Source organism: Tympanuchus pallidicinctus, unplaced genomic scaffold (genome assembly GCF_026119805.1).
Source record: "Tympanuchus pallidicinctus isolate F22 unplaced genomic scaffold, pur_lepc_1.0 scaffold118, whole genome shotgun sequence".
NCBI classification, from domain to species: Eukaryota; Metazoa; Chordata; class Aves; order Galliformes; family Phasianidae; genus Tympanuchus; species Tympanuchus pallidicinctus.
This window is the reverse complement of record NW_026294636.1, coordinates 70,528-85,910: the sequence shown is the minus strand read 5'-3', so window position 1 is coordinate 85,910 and position 15,383 is coordinate 70,528. Positions and strand designations below refer to the sequence as shown.

At 29.2% G+C, this 15,383-nt stretch overlaps 2 long non-coding RNA genes across 4 annotated transcripts in view; one reads left to right on the top strand and one right to left on the bottom strand.

Moving 5' to 3' along the window:
* LOC128075087 (uncharacterized) overlaps positions 1 to 15,383 on the bottom strand; it is a 65,125-nt gene that overhangs the window by 14,919 nt on the left and 34,823 nt on the right. The gene's annotated exons all lie outside the window — the stretch shown is intronic.
* LOC128075086 (uncharacterized) overlaps positions 1 to 15,383 on the top strand; it is a 50,359-nt gene that overhangs the window by 12,907 nt on the left and 22,069 nt on the right. Inside the window, exons 8-16 of the long non-coding RNA XR_008203636.1 lie at positions 627 to 667; positions 1,533 to 1,614; positions 4,789 to 5,075; positions 5,404 to 5,444; positions 5,778 to 5,900; positions 9,030 to 9,111; positions 9,569 to 9,733; positions 11,794 to 11,958; positions 13,359 to 13,399. This is a non-coding gene — a long non-coding RNA (uncharacterized LOC128075086). The remainder of the gene's footprint in view (positions 1 to 626; positions 668 to 1,532; positions 1,615 to 4,788; positions 5,076 to 5,403; positions 5,445 to 5,777; positions 5,901 to 9,029; positions 9,112 to 9,568; positions 9,734 to 11,793; positions 11,959 to 13,358; positions 13,400 to 15,383) is intronic.

Genomic DNA, 15,383 nt, shown 5'->3' with positions numbered 1-15,383 from the left:
TTAAGGTTAAAAACAGGGATTTCTATGAAAATAAGTGATATTTAAGGTTAAAAACAGGGATTTCCATGAAAAGAAGTGATATTTAAGGTTAAAAAACAGGGATTTCTATGAAAATAAGCGATATTTTAGGGTTAAAAACAGGGATTTCTATGAAATTAGGTGATATTTAAGGTGAAAAACAGGGATTTCTATGAAAATAAGCGATATTTAAGGTTAAAAACAGGGATTTCTGTGAAAATAAGCGATATTTAAGGTTAAAAACAGGGATTTCTAGAAAAAAAAGCGATATCTTAGGGGAAAAACAGGGATTTCTATGAAAATAAGCGATATTTAAGGTTAAAAACAGGGATTTCCATGAAAATAAGCGATATTTTAGGGTTAAAAACAGGGATTTCTATGAAAATAAGCGATATATCAGGGGTCAAAACAGGGATTTCTAGAAAAAAAAAAGCTATATTTAAGGTTAAAAACAGGGATTTCTATGAAAATAAGCAATATTTAAGGCTAAAAACAGGGATTTCTTTGAAAGTAAGCCACATTTAAGGGGAAAAACAGGGATTTCCATGAAAATAAGTGATATTTAAGGTTAAGAACGGGGATTTCATGGAAAATAAGCGATATTTTAGGGGAAAAACAGGGATTTCTATGAAAATAAGCGATATTTAATGTTAAAAACAGGGATTTCTGTGAAAATAAGCGATATTTAAGGGGAAAAACAGGGATTTCTATGAAAATAAGCAATATTTAAGGTTAAAAACAGGGATTTCTGTGAAAATAAGCGATATTTAAGGGGAAAAACAGGGATTTCTGTGAAAATATGTGATTTTTAAGGTTAAAAACAGGGATTTCTATGAAAATAAGCAATATATAAGGGGAAAAACAGGGATTTCTGTGAAAATAAGCGATATTTAAGGTTAAAAACAGGGATTTCTATGAAAATAAGCGATATTTAAGGGGAAAAACAGGGATTTCTGTGAAAATAAGTGATATTTAAGGTTAAAAACAGGGATTTCTATGAAAATAAGCGATATTTAAGGGGAAAAACCAGGGATTTCCATGAAAATAAGAGATATTTAAGGTTAAAAACAGGGATTTCTATGAAAATAAGCGATATCTAAGGTTGAAAACAGGGATTTCTATGAAAATAAGTGATATTTAATGTTAAAAACTGGGATTTCTATGAAAATAAGCCATATTTAAGGTAAAAAAAAAAGGGATTTCCTTAAAAATAAGCGATATTTAAGGTTAAAAACAGGGATTTCTATGAATATAAGCGATATTTAAGGTTACAAACACAGATTTCCATGAAAATTAGCAATATTTTATGTTAAAAACAGGGATTTCTGTAAATTAAGCGATATTTAATGTTAAAAACAGGGAGTTCTAGGAAAATAAGCAGTATTTAAAGGTTAAAAAACAGGGATTTCCATGAAAATAAGCGATATTTAAGGGGAAAAACAGGGATTTCTATGATAATAAGCGATATTTAAGGTTAAAAACAGGGATTTCTATGAAAATAAGCCATATTTAAGGTTAAAAACAGGGATTTCTATGAAAATAAGCGATATTTAAGGTTAAAAACAGGGATTTCTATGAAAATAAGCGATATTTAAGGTTAAACACAGGGATTTCTATGAAAATAAGCGATATTTAAGGGGAAAAACAGGGATTTCTGTGAAAATAAGCGATATTTAAGGTTAAAAACAGGGATTTCTAGAAAAAAAAAGCGATATTTAAGGTTAAAAACAGGGATTTCTATGAAAATAAGCGATATTTTAGTGGAAAAACAGGGATTTCTATGAAAATAAGCGATATTTTAGGGGAAAAACAGGGATTTCTATGAAAATAAGCGATATTTTAGGGTTAAAAACAGGGATTTCTATGAAAATAAGCGATATTTAAGGGGAAAAACAGGGATTTCCATGAAAATAAGCGATATTTAAGGGGAAAAACAGGGATTTCTAGGAAAATAAGCGATATTTTAGCTTAAAAACAGGGATTTCTATGAAAATAAGCGATATTTAAGGTTAAAAACAGGGATTTCCATGAAAATGAGCGATATTTTAGGGGAAAAACAGGGATTTCTATGAAAATAAGCGATATTTTAGGGGAAAAACAGGGATTTCTATGTAAATAAGGGATATTTAAGGTTAAAAACAGGGATTTCTATGAAAATAAGCGATATTTTAGGGTTAAAAACAGGGATTTCTATGAAAATACGCGATATTTAAGGGGAAAAACAGGGATTTCTATGAAAATAAGCCATATTTAAGGGGAAAAACAGGGATTTCTGTGAAAATAAGCGATATTTAAGGTTAAAAACAGGGATTTCTATGAAAATAAGCGATATTTAAGGGAAAAAACAGGGATTTCTGTGAAAATAAGCGATATTTAAGGTTAAAAACAGGGATTTCTAGAAAAAAAAAAGCGATATTTTAGGGGAAAAACAGGGATTTCTATGAAAATAAGCGATATTTAAGGTTCAAAAACAGGGATTTCTATGAAAATAAGCGATATTTTAGGGTTAAAAACAGGGATTTCTATGAAAATAAGCGATATATCAGGGGTCAAAACAGGGATTTCTAGAAAAAAAAAAGCTATATTTAAGGTTAAAAACAGGGATTTCTATGAAAATAAGCCATATTTAAGGCTAAAAACAGGGATTTCTTTGAAAGTAAGCCACATTTAAGGGGAAAAACAGGGATTTCCATGAAAATAAGTGATATTTAAGGTTAAGAACGGGGAGTTCATGGAAAATAAGCGATATTTTAGGGGAAAAACAGGGATTTCTATGAAAATAGGTGATATTTAATGTTAAAAACAGGGATTTCTGTGAAAATAAGTGATATTTAAGGTTAAAAGCAGGGATTTCTAGGAAAAAAAAAGCGATATCTTAGGGGAAAAACAGGGATTTCTATGAAAATAAGTGATATTTAAGGGGAAAAACAGGGATTTCTATGAAAATAAGTGATATTTAAGGTTAAAAACAGGGATTTCTATGAAAATAAGCGATATTTAAGGTTAAAAACAGGGATTTCTTTGAAAATAAGGGATATTTAAGGGGAAAAACAGGGATTTCTATGAAAATAAGCGATATTTAAGGGGAAAAACAGGGATTTCTATGAAAATAAGTGATATTTAAGGTTAAAAACAGGGATTTCTATGAAAATAAGCGATATTTTAGGGGTAAAACAGGGATTTCTTTGAAAATAAGGGATATTTAAGGTTAAAAACAGGGATTTCTATGAAAATAAGCGATATTTAAGGGGAAAAACAGGGATTTCCATGAAAATAAGCGATATTTAAGGGGAAAAACAGGGATTTCCATGAAAATAAGCGATATTTTAGCTTAAAAACAGGGATTTCCTTAAAAATAAGCGATATTTAAGGTTAAAAACAGGGATTTCCATGAAAATGAGCGATATTTTAGGGGAAAAACAGGGATTTTTATGAAAATAAGCGATATTTTAGCTTAAAAACAGGGATTTCTATGAAAATAAGCGATATTTAAGGTTGAAAACAGGGATTTCTATGAAAATAAGCGATATTTAAGGGGAAAAACAGGGATTTCTATGAAAATAAGCCATATTTAAGGGGAAAAACAGGGATTTCTGTGAAAATAAGCGATATTTAAGGTTAAAAACAGGGATTTCTATGAAAATAAGCGATATTTAAGGTTAAAAACAGGGATTTCTATGAAAATAAGCGATATTTAAGGGGAAAAACAGGGATTTCTGTGAAAATAAGCGATATTTTAGGTTAAAAACAGGGATTTCTATGAAAATAAGCGATATTTAAGGTTGAAAACAGGGATTTCTATGAAAATAAGTGATATTTAAGGTTAAAAACAGGGATTTCCATGAAAATAAGCGATATTTTAGTGGAAAAACAGGGATTTCTATGAAAATAAGTGATATTTTAGGGGAAAAACAGGGATTTCTATGAAAATAAGCGATATTTAAGTGGAAAAACAGGGATTTCTATGAAAATAAGCGATATTTAAGGTTAAAAACAGGGATTTCTATAAAAAAATAAGCGATATTTAAGGTTAAAAACAGGGATTTCTATGAAAATAAGTGATATTTAAGGTTAAAAACAGGGATTTCTTTGAAAATAAGTGATATTTAAGGTTAAAAACAGGGATTTCTCTGAAAAGAAGTGATATTTAAGGTTAAAAAACGGGGATTTCTATGAAAATAAGCGATATTTTAGGGTTAAAAACAGGGATTTCTATGAAATTAGGTGATATTTAAGGTGAAAAACAGGGATTTCTATGAAAATAAGCGATATTTAAGGGGAAAAACAGGGATTTCTGTGAAAATAAGCGATATTTAAGGTTAAAAACAGGGATTTCTAGAAAAAAAAAGCGATATCTTAGGGGAAAAACAGGGATTTCTATGAAAATAACCGATATTTAAGGGGAAAAACATTGATTGCTATGAAAATAAGTGATATTTAAGGTTAAAAACAGGGATTTCTATGAAAATAAGCAATATTTAAGGTTAAAAACAGGGATTTCTATGAAAATAAGCGATATTTAAGGGGAAAAGCAGGGATTTCTATGAAAATAAGCGATATTTTAGTGGAAAAACAGGGATTTCTATGAAAATAAGTGATATTTAAGGGGAAAAACAGGGATTTCTATGAAAATAAGCGATATTTAAGTTTAAAAACAGGGATTTCCATGAAAATAAGCGATATTTTAGGGGAAAAACAGGGATTTGTATGAAAATAAGCGATATTTAAGGGGAAAAACAGGGATTTCTATGAAAATAAGCGATATTTAAGGTTAAAAACAGGGATTTCTATGAAAATAAGCGATATTTTAGGGGAAAAACAGGGATTTCCATGAAAATGAGCGATATTTTAGGGGAAAAACAGGGATTTCTGTGAAAATAAGCGATATTTAGGGGGAAAAACAGGGATTTCATGGAAAATAAGCGATATTTTAGGGGAAAAACAGGGATTTCTATGAAAATAAGCGATATTATAGGGGAAAAAAAGGGATTTCTATGAAAATAAGCGATATTTAAGGTTAAAAACAGGGATTTCTATGAAAATAAGCGATATTTAAGGTTAAAAACAGGGATTTCCATGAAAAGAAGTGATATTTAAGGTTAAAAACAGGGATTTCTTTGAAAATAAGCGATATTTTAGGGGAAAAACAGGGATTTCTATGAAAATAAGCGATATTTAAGGTTAAAAACAGGGATTTCCATGAAAATAAGCGATATTTAAGGGGAAAAACAGGGATTTCTATGAAAATAAGCGATATTTAAGGTTAAAAACAGGGATTTCTAGAAAAAAAAGCGATATTTAAGGTTAAAAACAGGGATTTCTATGAAATTAGGTGATATTTAAGGTGAAAAACAGGGATTTCTATGAAAATAAGCGATATTTAAGGTTAAAAACAGGGATTTCTATGAAAATAAGCGATATTTAAGGTTAAAAACAGGGATTTCTAGAAAAAAAAGCGATATCTTAGGGGAAAAACAGGGATTTCCTTGAAAATAAGCGATATTTTAGGGTTAAAAACAGGGATTTCTATGAAAATAAGCGATATATCAGGGGTCAAAACAGGGATTTCTAGAAAAAAAAAAGCTATATTTAAGGTTAAAAACAGGGATTTCTATGAAAATAAGCAATATTTAAGGCTAAAAACAGGGATTTCTTTGAAAGTAAGCCACATTTAAGGGGAAAAACAGGGATTTCCATGAAAATAAGCGATATTTAAGGTTGAAAAGCAGGGATTTCTATGAAAATAAGCGATATTTAAGGTTAAAAACAGGGATTGCTATGAAAATAAGCGATATTTAAGGGGAAAAACGGGGATTTCTATGAAAATAAGCCATATTTAAGGGGAAAAACAGGGATTTCTGTGAAAATAAGCGATATTTAAGGTTAAAAACAGGGATTTCTATGAAAATAAGCGATATTTAAGGGGAAAAACAGGGATTTCTATGAAAATAAGCGATATTTAAGGGGAAAAACAGGGATTTCTGTGAAAATAAGCGATATTTTAGGTTAAAAACAGGGATTTCTACGAAAATAAGCGATATTTAAGGATGAAAACAGGGATTTCTTTGAAAATATATGATATTTAATGTTAAAAACAGGGATTTCCATGAAAATAAGCGATATTTTAGTGGAAAAACAGGGATTTCTATGAAAATAAGTGATATTTAAGGGGAAAAACAGGGATTTGTATGAAAATAAGCGATATTTAAGTGGAAAAACAGGGATTTCTATGAAAATAAGCGATATTTAAGGTTAAAAACAGGGATTTCTATGAATATACGCGATATTTAAGGTTAAAAACAGGGATTTCTATGAAAATAAGTGATATTTAAGGTTAAAAACAGGGATTTCTCTGAAAAGAAGTGATATTTAAGGTTAAAAAACCGGGATTTCTATGAAAATAAGCGATATTTAAGGTTAAAAACAGGGATTTCTATGAAATTAGGTGATATTTAAGGTGAAAAACAGGGATTTCTATGAAAATAAGCGATATTTAAGGGGAAAAACAGGGATTTCTGTGAAAATAAGCGATATTTAAGGTTAAAAACAGGGATTTCTAGAAAAAAAAAGCGATATTTAAGGTTAAAAACAGAGATTTCTATGAAAATAAGCGATATTTAAGGTTAAAAACAGGGATTTCCATGAAAATAAGCGATATTTTAGGGTTAAAAACAGGGATTTCTATGAAAATAAGCCATATTTAAGGGGAAAAACAGGGATTTCTATGAAAATAAGCGATATTTTAGGGTTAAAAACAGGGATTTCTATGAAAATAAGCGATATATCAGGGGTCAAAACAGGGATTTCTAGAAAAAAAAAAGCTATATTTAAGGTTAAAAACAGGGATTTCTATGAAAATAAGCCATATTTAAGGCTAAAAACAGGGATTTCTTTGAAAGTAAGCCACATTTAAGGGGAAAAACAGGGATTTCCATGAAAATAAGTGATATTTAAGGTTAAAAACAGGGATTTCTATGAAAATAAGCGATATTTAAGGTTAAAAACAGGGATTTCCATTAAAATGAGCGATATTTTAGGGGAAAAACAGGGATTTTTATGAAAATAAGCGATATTTTAGCTTAAAAACAGGGATTTCTATGAAAATAAGCGATATTTAAGGTTGAAAACAGGGATTTCTATGAAAATAAGCGATATTTAAGGGGAAAAACAGGGATTTCTATGAAAATAAGCCATATTTAAGGGGAAAAACAGGGATTTTTATGAAAATAAGCGATATTTAAGGGGAAAAACAGGGATTTCTGTGAAAATAAGCGATATTTAAGGTTAAAAACAGGGATTTCTGTGAAAATATGTGATTTTTAAGGTTAAAAACAGGGATTTCTATGAAAATAAGCAATATATAAGGGGAAAAACAGGGATTTCCATGAAAATAAGCGATATTTTAGTGGAAAAACAGGGATTTCTATGAAAATAAGCAATATTTAAGTGGAAAAACAGGGATTTCTATGAAAATAAGCGATATTTTAGGGGAAAAACAGGGATTTCTATGAAAATAAGCGATATTTAAGGTTAATAACAGGGATTTCTGTGAAAATAAGTGATATTTAAGGTTAAAAACAGGGATTTCTTTGAAAATAAGTGATATTTAAGGTTAAAAACAGGGATTTCTCTGAAAAGAAGTGATATTTAAGGGGAAAAACAGGGATTTCTATGAAAATAAGCCATATTTAAGGGGAAAAACAGGGATTTCTGTGAAAATAAGCGATATTTAAGGTTAAAAACAGGGATTTCTATGAAAATAAGCGATATTTAAGGTTAAAAACAGGGATTTCTATGAAAATAAGCGATATATCAGGGGTCAAAACAGGGATTTCTAAAAAAAAAAAAGCTATATTTATGGTTAAAAACAGGGATTTCTATGAAAATAAGTGATATTTAAGGCTAAAAACAGGGATTTCTTTGAAAGTAAGCCACATTTAAGGGGAAAAACAGGGATTTCCATGAAAATAAGCGATATTTAAGGTTAAGAACGGGGAGTTCATGGAAAATAAGCGATATTTAAGGTTAAAAACAGGGATTTCCATGAAAATGAGCGATATTTTAGGGGAAAAACAGGGATTTTTATGAAAATAAGCGATATTTTAGCTTAAAAACAGGGATTTCTATGAAAATAAGCGATATTTAAGGTTGAAAACAGGGATTTCCATGAAAATAAGCGATATTTAAGGGGAAAAACAGGGATTTCTATGAAAATAAGCCATATTTAAGGGGAAAAACAGGGATTTCTGTGAAAATAAGCGATATTTAAGGTTAAAAACAGGGATTTCTATGAAAATAAGCGATATTTAAGGTTAAAAACAGGGATTTCTATGAAAATAAGCGATATTTAAGGGGAAAAACAGGGATTTCTGTGAAAATAAGCGATATTTTAGGTTAAAAACAGGGATTTCTATGAAAATAAGCGATATTTAAGGTTGAAAACAGGGATTTCTATGAAAATAAGTGATATTTAAGGTTAAGAACAGGGATTTCCATGAAAATAAGCGATATTTTAGTGGAAAAACAGGGATTTCTATGAAAATAAGTGATATTTTATGGGAAAAACAGGGATTTCTATGAAAATAAGCGATATTTAAGTGGAAAAACAGGGATTTCTATGAAAATAAGCGATATTTAAGGTTAAAAACAGGGATTTCTATAAAAGAATAAGCGATATTTAAGGTTAAAAACAGGGATTTCTATGAAAATAAGTGATATTTAAGGTTAAAAACAGGGATTTCTTTGAAAATAAGTGATATTTAAGGTTAAAAACAGGGATTTCTCTGAAAAGAAGTGATATTTAAGGTTAAAAAACGGGGATTTCTATGAAAATAAGCGATATTTAAGGTTAAAAACAGGGATTTCCATGAAAATAAGCGATATTTAAGGTGAAAAACAGGGATTTCTATGAAAATAAGCGATATTTAGGGGGAAAAACAGGGATTTCATGGAAAATAAGCGATATTTTAGGGGAAAAACATTGATTGCTATGAAAATAAGTGATATTTAAGGTTAAAAACAGGGATTTCTATGAAAATAAGCAATATTTAAGGTTAAAAACAGGGATTTCTATGAAAATAAGTGATATTTAAGGTTAAAAACAGGGATTTCTATGAAAATAAGCGATATTTTAGTGGAAAAACAGGGATTTCTATGAAAATAAGCGATATTTTATGGGAAAAACAGGGATTTCTATGAAAATAAGCGATATTTAAGTGGAAAAACAGGGATTTCTATGAAAATAAGCGATATTTAAGGTTAAAAACAGGGATTTCTATAAAAAAAAATAAGCTATATTTATGGTTAAAAACAGGGATTTCTAGGAAAATAAGCGATATTTAAGGTTAAAAACAGGGATTTCTATGAAAAGAAGTGATATTTAAGGTTAAAAAACGGGGATTTCCATGAAAAGAAGTGATATTTAAGGTTAAAAAACAGGGATTTCTAGGAAAATAAGCGATATTTTAGCTTAAAAACAGGGATTTCTATGAAAATAAGCGATATTTAAGGTTAAAAACAGGGATTTCTTTGAAAATAAGTGATATTTAAGGTTAAAAACAGGGATTTCTATGAAAATAAGCGATATTTAAGGTTAAAAACAGGGATTTCTATGAAAATAAGCGATATTTTAGGGGAAAAACAGGGATTTCTATGAAAATAAGCGATATTTAAGGGGAAAAACAGGGATTTCTATGAAAATAAGCGATATTTTAGGGTTAAAAACAGGGATTTCTATGAAAATAAGCGATATTTTAGGGTTAAAAACAGGGATTTCCATGAAAATAAGCGATATTTAAGGGGAAAAACAGGGATTTCTAGGAAAATAAGCGATATTTTAGCTTAAAAACAGGGATTTCTATGAAAATAAGCGATATTTAAGGTTAAAAACAGGGATTTCCATGAAAATGAGCGATATTTTAGGGGAAAAACAGGGATTTCTGTGAAAATAAGCGATATTTTAGCTTAAAAACAGGGATTTCTATGAAAAAAAGCGATATTTAAGGTTAAAAACAGGGACTTCCATGAAAATAAGCGATATTTTAGGGTTAAAACCAGGGATTGCTATGAAAATAAGCGATATTTAAGGGTAAAAACGGGGATTTCTATGAAAATAAGACATATTTAAGGGGAAAAACAGGGATTTCTGTGAAAATAAGCGATATTTAAGGTTAAAAACAGGGATTTCTATGAAAATAAGCGATATTTAAGGGGAAAAACAGGGATTTCTATGAAAATAAGCGATATTTAAGGGGAAAAACAGGGATTTCTGTGAAAATAAGCGATATTTTAGGTTAAAAACAGGGATTTCTACGAAAATAAGCGATATTTAAGGTTAAAACAGGGATTTCTTTGAAAATAAGTATGATATTTAATGTTAAAAACAGGGATTTCCATGAAAATAAGCGATATTTTAGTGGAAAAACAGGGATTTCTATGAAAATAAGTGATATTTAAGGGGAAAAACAGGGATTTGTATGAAAATAAGCGATATTTAAGTGGAAAAACAGGGATTTCTATGAAAATAAGCGATATTTAAGGTTAAAAACAGGGATTTCTATGAAAATAAGTGATATTTAAGGTTAAAAACAGGGATTTCTTTGAAAATAAGTGATATTTAAGGTTAAAAACAGGGATTTCTCTGAAAAGAAGTGATATTTAAGGTTAAAAAACCGGGATTTCTATGAAAATAAGCGATATTTAAGGTTAAAAACAGGGATTTCTATGAAATTAGGTGATATTTAAGGTGAAAAACAGGGATTTCTATGAAAATAATCGATATTTAAGGGGAAAAACAGGGATTTCTATGAAAATAAGCGATATTTAAGGTTAAAAACAGGGATTTCTAGAAAAAAAAAGCGATATTTAAGGTTAAAAACAGAGATTTCTATGAAAATAAGCGATATTTAAGGTTAAAAACAGGGATTTCCATGAAAATAAGCGATATTTTAGGGTTAAAAACAGGGATTTCTATGAAAATAAGCCATATTTAAGGGGAAAAACAGGGATTTCTATGAAAATAAGCGATATTTAAGGGGAAAAACAGGGATTTCTAGAAAAAAATAAGCGATATTTAAGGTTAAAAACAGGGATTTCTATGAAAATAAGCGATATTTAAGGTTAAAAACAGGGATTTCTAGAAAAAAAAAAGCGATATTTAAGGTTAAAAACAGGGATTTCTATGAAAATAAGCGATATTTTAGTGGAAAAACAGGGATTTCTTTGAAAGTAAGCCACATTTAAGGGGAAAAACAGGGATTTCCATGAAAATAAGCGATATTTAAGGTTAAGAACGGGGAGTTCATGGAAAATAAGCAATATTTAAGGTTAAAAACAGGGATTTCCATGAAAATAAGCGATATTTTAGGGGAAAAACAGGGATTTTTATGAAAATAAGCGATATTTTAGCTTAAAAACAGGGATTTCTATGAAAATAAGCGATATTTAAGGTTAAAAACAGGGATTTCCATGAAAATAAGCGATATTTAAGGGGAAAAACAGGGATTTCTGTGAAAATAAGCCATATTTAAGGGGAAAAACAGGGATTTCTATGAAAAAAAGCGATATTTAAGGTTAAAAACAGGGATTTCTATGAAAATAAGCGATATTTAAGGTTAAAAACAGGGATTTCTATGAAAATAAGCGATATTTAAGGGGAAAAACAGGGATTTCTATGAAAATAAGCGATATTTAAGGGGAAAAACAGGGATTTGTATGAAAATAAGCGATATTTAAGTGGAAAAACAGGGATTTCTATGAAAATAAGCGATATTTAAGGTTAAAAACAGGGATTTCTATGAAAATAAGCGATATTTAAGGTTAAAAACAGGGATTTCTATGAAAATAAGCGATATTTAAGGTTAAAAACAGGGATTTCTATGAAAAGAAGTGATATTTAAGGTTAAAAAACAGGGATTTCCATGAAAATAAGCGATATTTAAGGTTAAAAACAGGGATTTCTATGAAATTAGGTGATATTTAAGGTGAAAAACAGGGATTTCTATGAAAATAAGCGATATTTAAGGGGAAAAACAGGGATTTCTGTGAAAATAAGCGATATTTAAGGTTAAAAACAGGGATTTCTAGAAAAAAAAAGCGATATTTAAGGTTAAAAACAGGGATTTCTATGAAAATAAGCGATATTTAAGGTTAAAAACAGGGATTTCCATGAAAATAAGCGATATTTTAGGGTTAAAAACAGGGATTTCTATGAAAATAAGCCATATTTAAGGGGAAAAACAGGGATTTCTATGAAAATAAGCGATATTTTAGGGTTAAAAACAGGGATTTCTATGAAAATAAGCGATATATCAGGGGTCAAAACAGGGATTTCTAGAAAAAAAAAAGCTATATTTAAGGTTAAAAACAGGGATTTCTATGAAAATAAGCCATATTTAAGGCTAAAAACAGGGATTTCTTTGAAAGTAAGCCACATTTAAGGGGAAAAACAGGGATTTCCATGAAAATAAGTGATATTTAAGGTTAAGAACGGGGAGTTCATGGAAAATAAGCGATATTTAAGGTTAAAAACAGGGATTTCCATTAAAATGAGCGATATTTTAGGGGAAAAACAGGGATTTTTATGAAAATAAGCGATATTTTAGCTTAAAAACAGGGATTTCTATGAAAATAAGCGATATTTAAGGTTGAAAACAGGGATTTCTATGAAAATAAGCGATATTTAAGGGGAAAAACAGGGATTTCTATGAAAATAAGCCATATTTAAGGGGAAAAACAGGGATTTTTATGAAAATAAGCGATATTTAAGGTTAAAAACAGGGATTTCTATGAAAATAAGCGATATTTAAGGTTAAAAACAGGGATTTCTATGAAAATAAGCGATATTTAAGGGGAAAAACAGGGATTTCTGTGAAAATAAGCGATATTTAAGGTTAAAAACAGGGATTTCTGTGAAAATATGTGATTTTTAAGGTTAAAAACAGGGATTTCTATGAAAATAAGCAATATATAAGGTTAAAAACAGGGATTTCCATGAAAATAAGCGATATTTTAGTGGAAAAACAGGGATTTCTATGAAAATAAGCAATATTTAAGTGGAAAAACAGGGATTTCTATGAAAATAAGCGATATTTTAGGGGAAAAACAGGGATTTCTATGAAAATAAGCGATATTTAAGGTTAATAACAGGGATTTCTGTGAAAATAAGTGATATTTAAGGTTAAAAACAGGGATTTCTTTGAAAATAAGTGATATTTAAGGTTAAAAACAGGGATTTCTCTGAAAAGAAGTGATATTTAAGGGGAAAAACAGGGATTTCTATGAAAATAAGCCATATTTAAGGGGAAAAACAGGGATTTCCATGAAAATAAGCGATATTTAAGGTTAAAAACAGGGATTTCTATGAAAATAAGCGATATTTAAGGTTAAAAACAGGGATTTCTATGAAAATAAGCGATATATCAGGGGTCAAAACAGGGATTTCTAAAAAAAAAAAAGCTATATTTATGGTTAAAAACAGGGATTTCTATGAAAATAAGTGATATTTAAGGCTAAAAACTGGGATTTCTTTGAAAGTAAGCCACATTTAAGGGGAAAAACAGGGATTTCCATGAAAATAAGCGATATTTAAGGTTAAGAACGGGGAGTTCATGGAAAATAAGCGATATTTAAGGTTAAAAACAGGGATTTCCATGAAAATGAGCGATATTTTAGGGGAAAAACAGGGATTTTTATGAAAATAAGCGATATTTTAGCTTAAAAACAGGGATTTGTATGAAAATAAGCGATATTTAAGGTTGAAAACAGGGATTTCCATGAAAATAAGCGATATTTAAGGGGAAAAACAGGGATTTCTATGAAAATAAGCCATATTTAAGGGGAAAAACAGGGATTTCTGTGAAAATAAGCGATATTTAAGGTTAAAAACAGGGATTTCTATGAAAATAAGCGATATTTAAGGTTAAAAACAGGGATTTCTATGAAAATAAGCGATATTTAAGGGGAAAAACAGGGATTTCTGTGAAAATAAGCGATATTTTAGGTTAAAAACAGGGATTTCTATGAAAATAAGCGATATTTAAGGTTGAAAACAGGGATTTCTATGAAAATAAGTGATATTTAAGGTTAAGAACAGGGATTTCCATGAAAAAAAGCGATATTTTAGTGGAAAAACAGGGATTTCTATGAAAATAAGTGATATTTTATGGGAAAAACAGGGATTTCTATGAAAATAAGCGATATTTAAGTGGAAAAACAGGGATTTCTATGAAAATAAGCGATATTTAAGGTTAAAAACAGGGATTTCTATAAAAGAATAAGCGATATTTAAGGTTAAAAACAGGGATTTCTATGAAAATAAGTGATATTTAAGGTTAAAAACAGGGATTTCTTTGAAAATAAGTGATATTTAAGGTTAAAAACAGGGATTTCTCTGAAAAGAAGTGATATTTAAGGTTAAAAAACGGGGATTTCTATGAAAATAAGCGATATTTAGGGTTAAAAACAGGGATTTCTATGAAATTAGGTGATATTTTAGCTTAAAAACAGGGATTTCTATGAAAATAAGCGATATTTAAGGTTAAAAACAGGGATTTCCATGAAAATAAGCGATATTTAAGGGGAAAAACAGGGATTTGTATGAAAATAAGCGATATTTAGGGGGAAAAACAGGGATTTCATGGAAAATAAGCGATATTTTAGGGGAAAAACATTGATTGCTATGAAAATAAGTGATATTTAAGGTTAAAAACAGGGATTTCTATGAAAATAAGCAATATTTAAGGTTAAAAACAGGGATTTCTATGAAAATAAGTGATATTTAAGGTTAAAAACAGGGATTTCTATGAAAATAAGCGATATTTTAGTGGAAAAACAGGGATTTCTATGAAAATAAGCGATATTTTATGGGAAAAACAGGGATTTCTATGAAAATAAGCGATATTTAAGTGGAAAAACAGGGATTTCTATGAAAATAAGCGATATTTAAGGTTAAAAACAGGGATTTCTATAAAAAAAAATAAGCTATATTTATGGTTAAAAACAGGGATTTCTAGGAAAATAAGCGATATTTAAGGTTAAAAACAGGGATTTCTATGAAAAGAAGTGATATTTAAGGTTAAAAAACGGGGATTTCCATGAAAAGAAGTGATATTTAAGGTTAAAAAACAGGGATTTCTAGGAAAATAAGCGATATTTTAGCTTAAAAACAGGGATTTCTATGAAAATAAGCGATATTTAAGGTTAAAAACAGGGATTTCTTTGAAAATAAGTGATATTTAAGGTTAAAAACAGGGATTTCCATGAAAAGAAGTGATATTTAAGGTTAAAAAGCAGGGATTTCTATAAAAAAAATAAGCGATATTTAAGGTTAAAAACAGGGATTTCTATGAAAATAAGCGATATTTAAG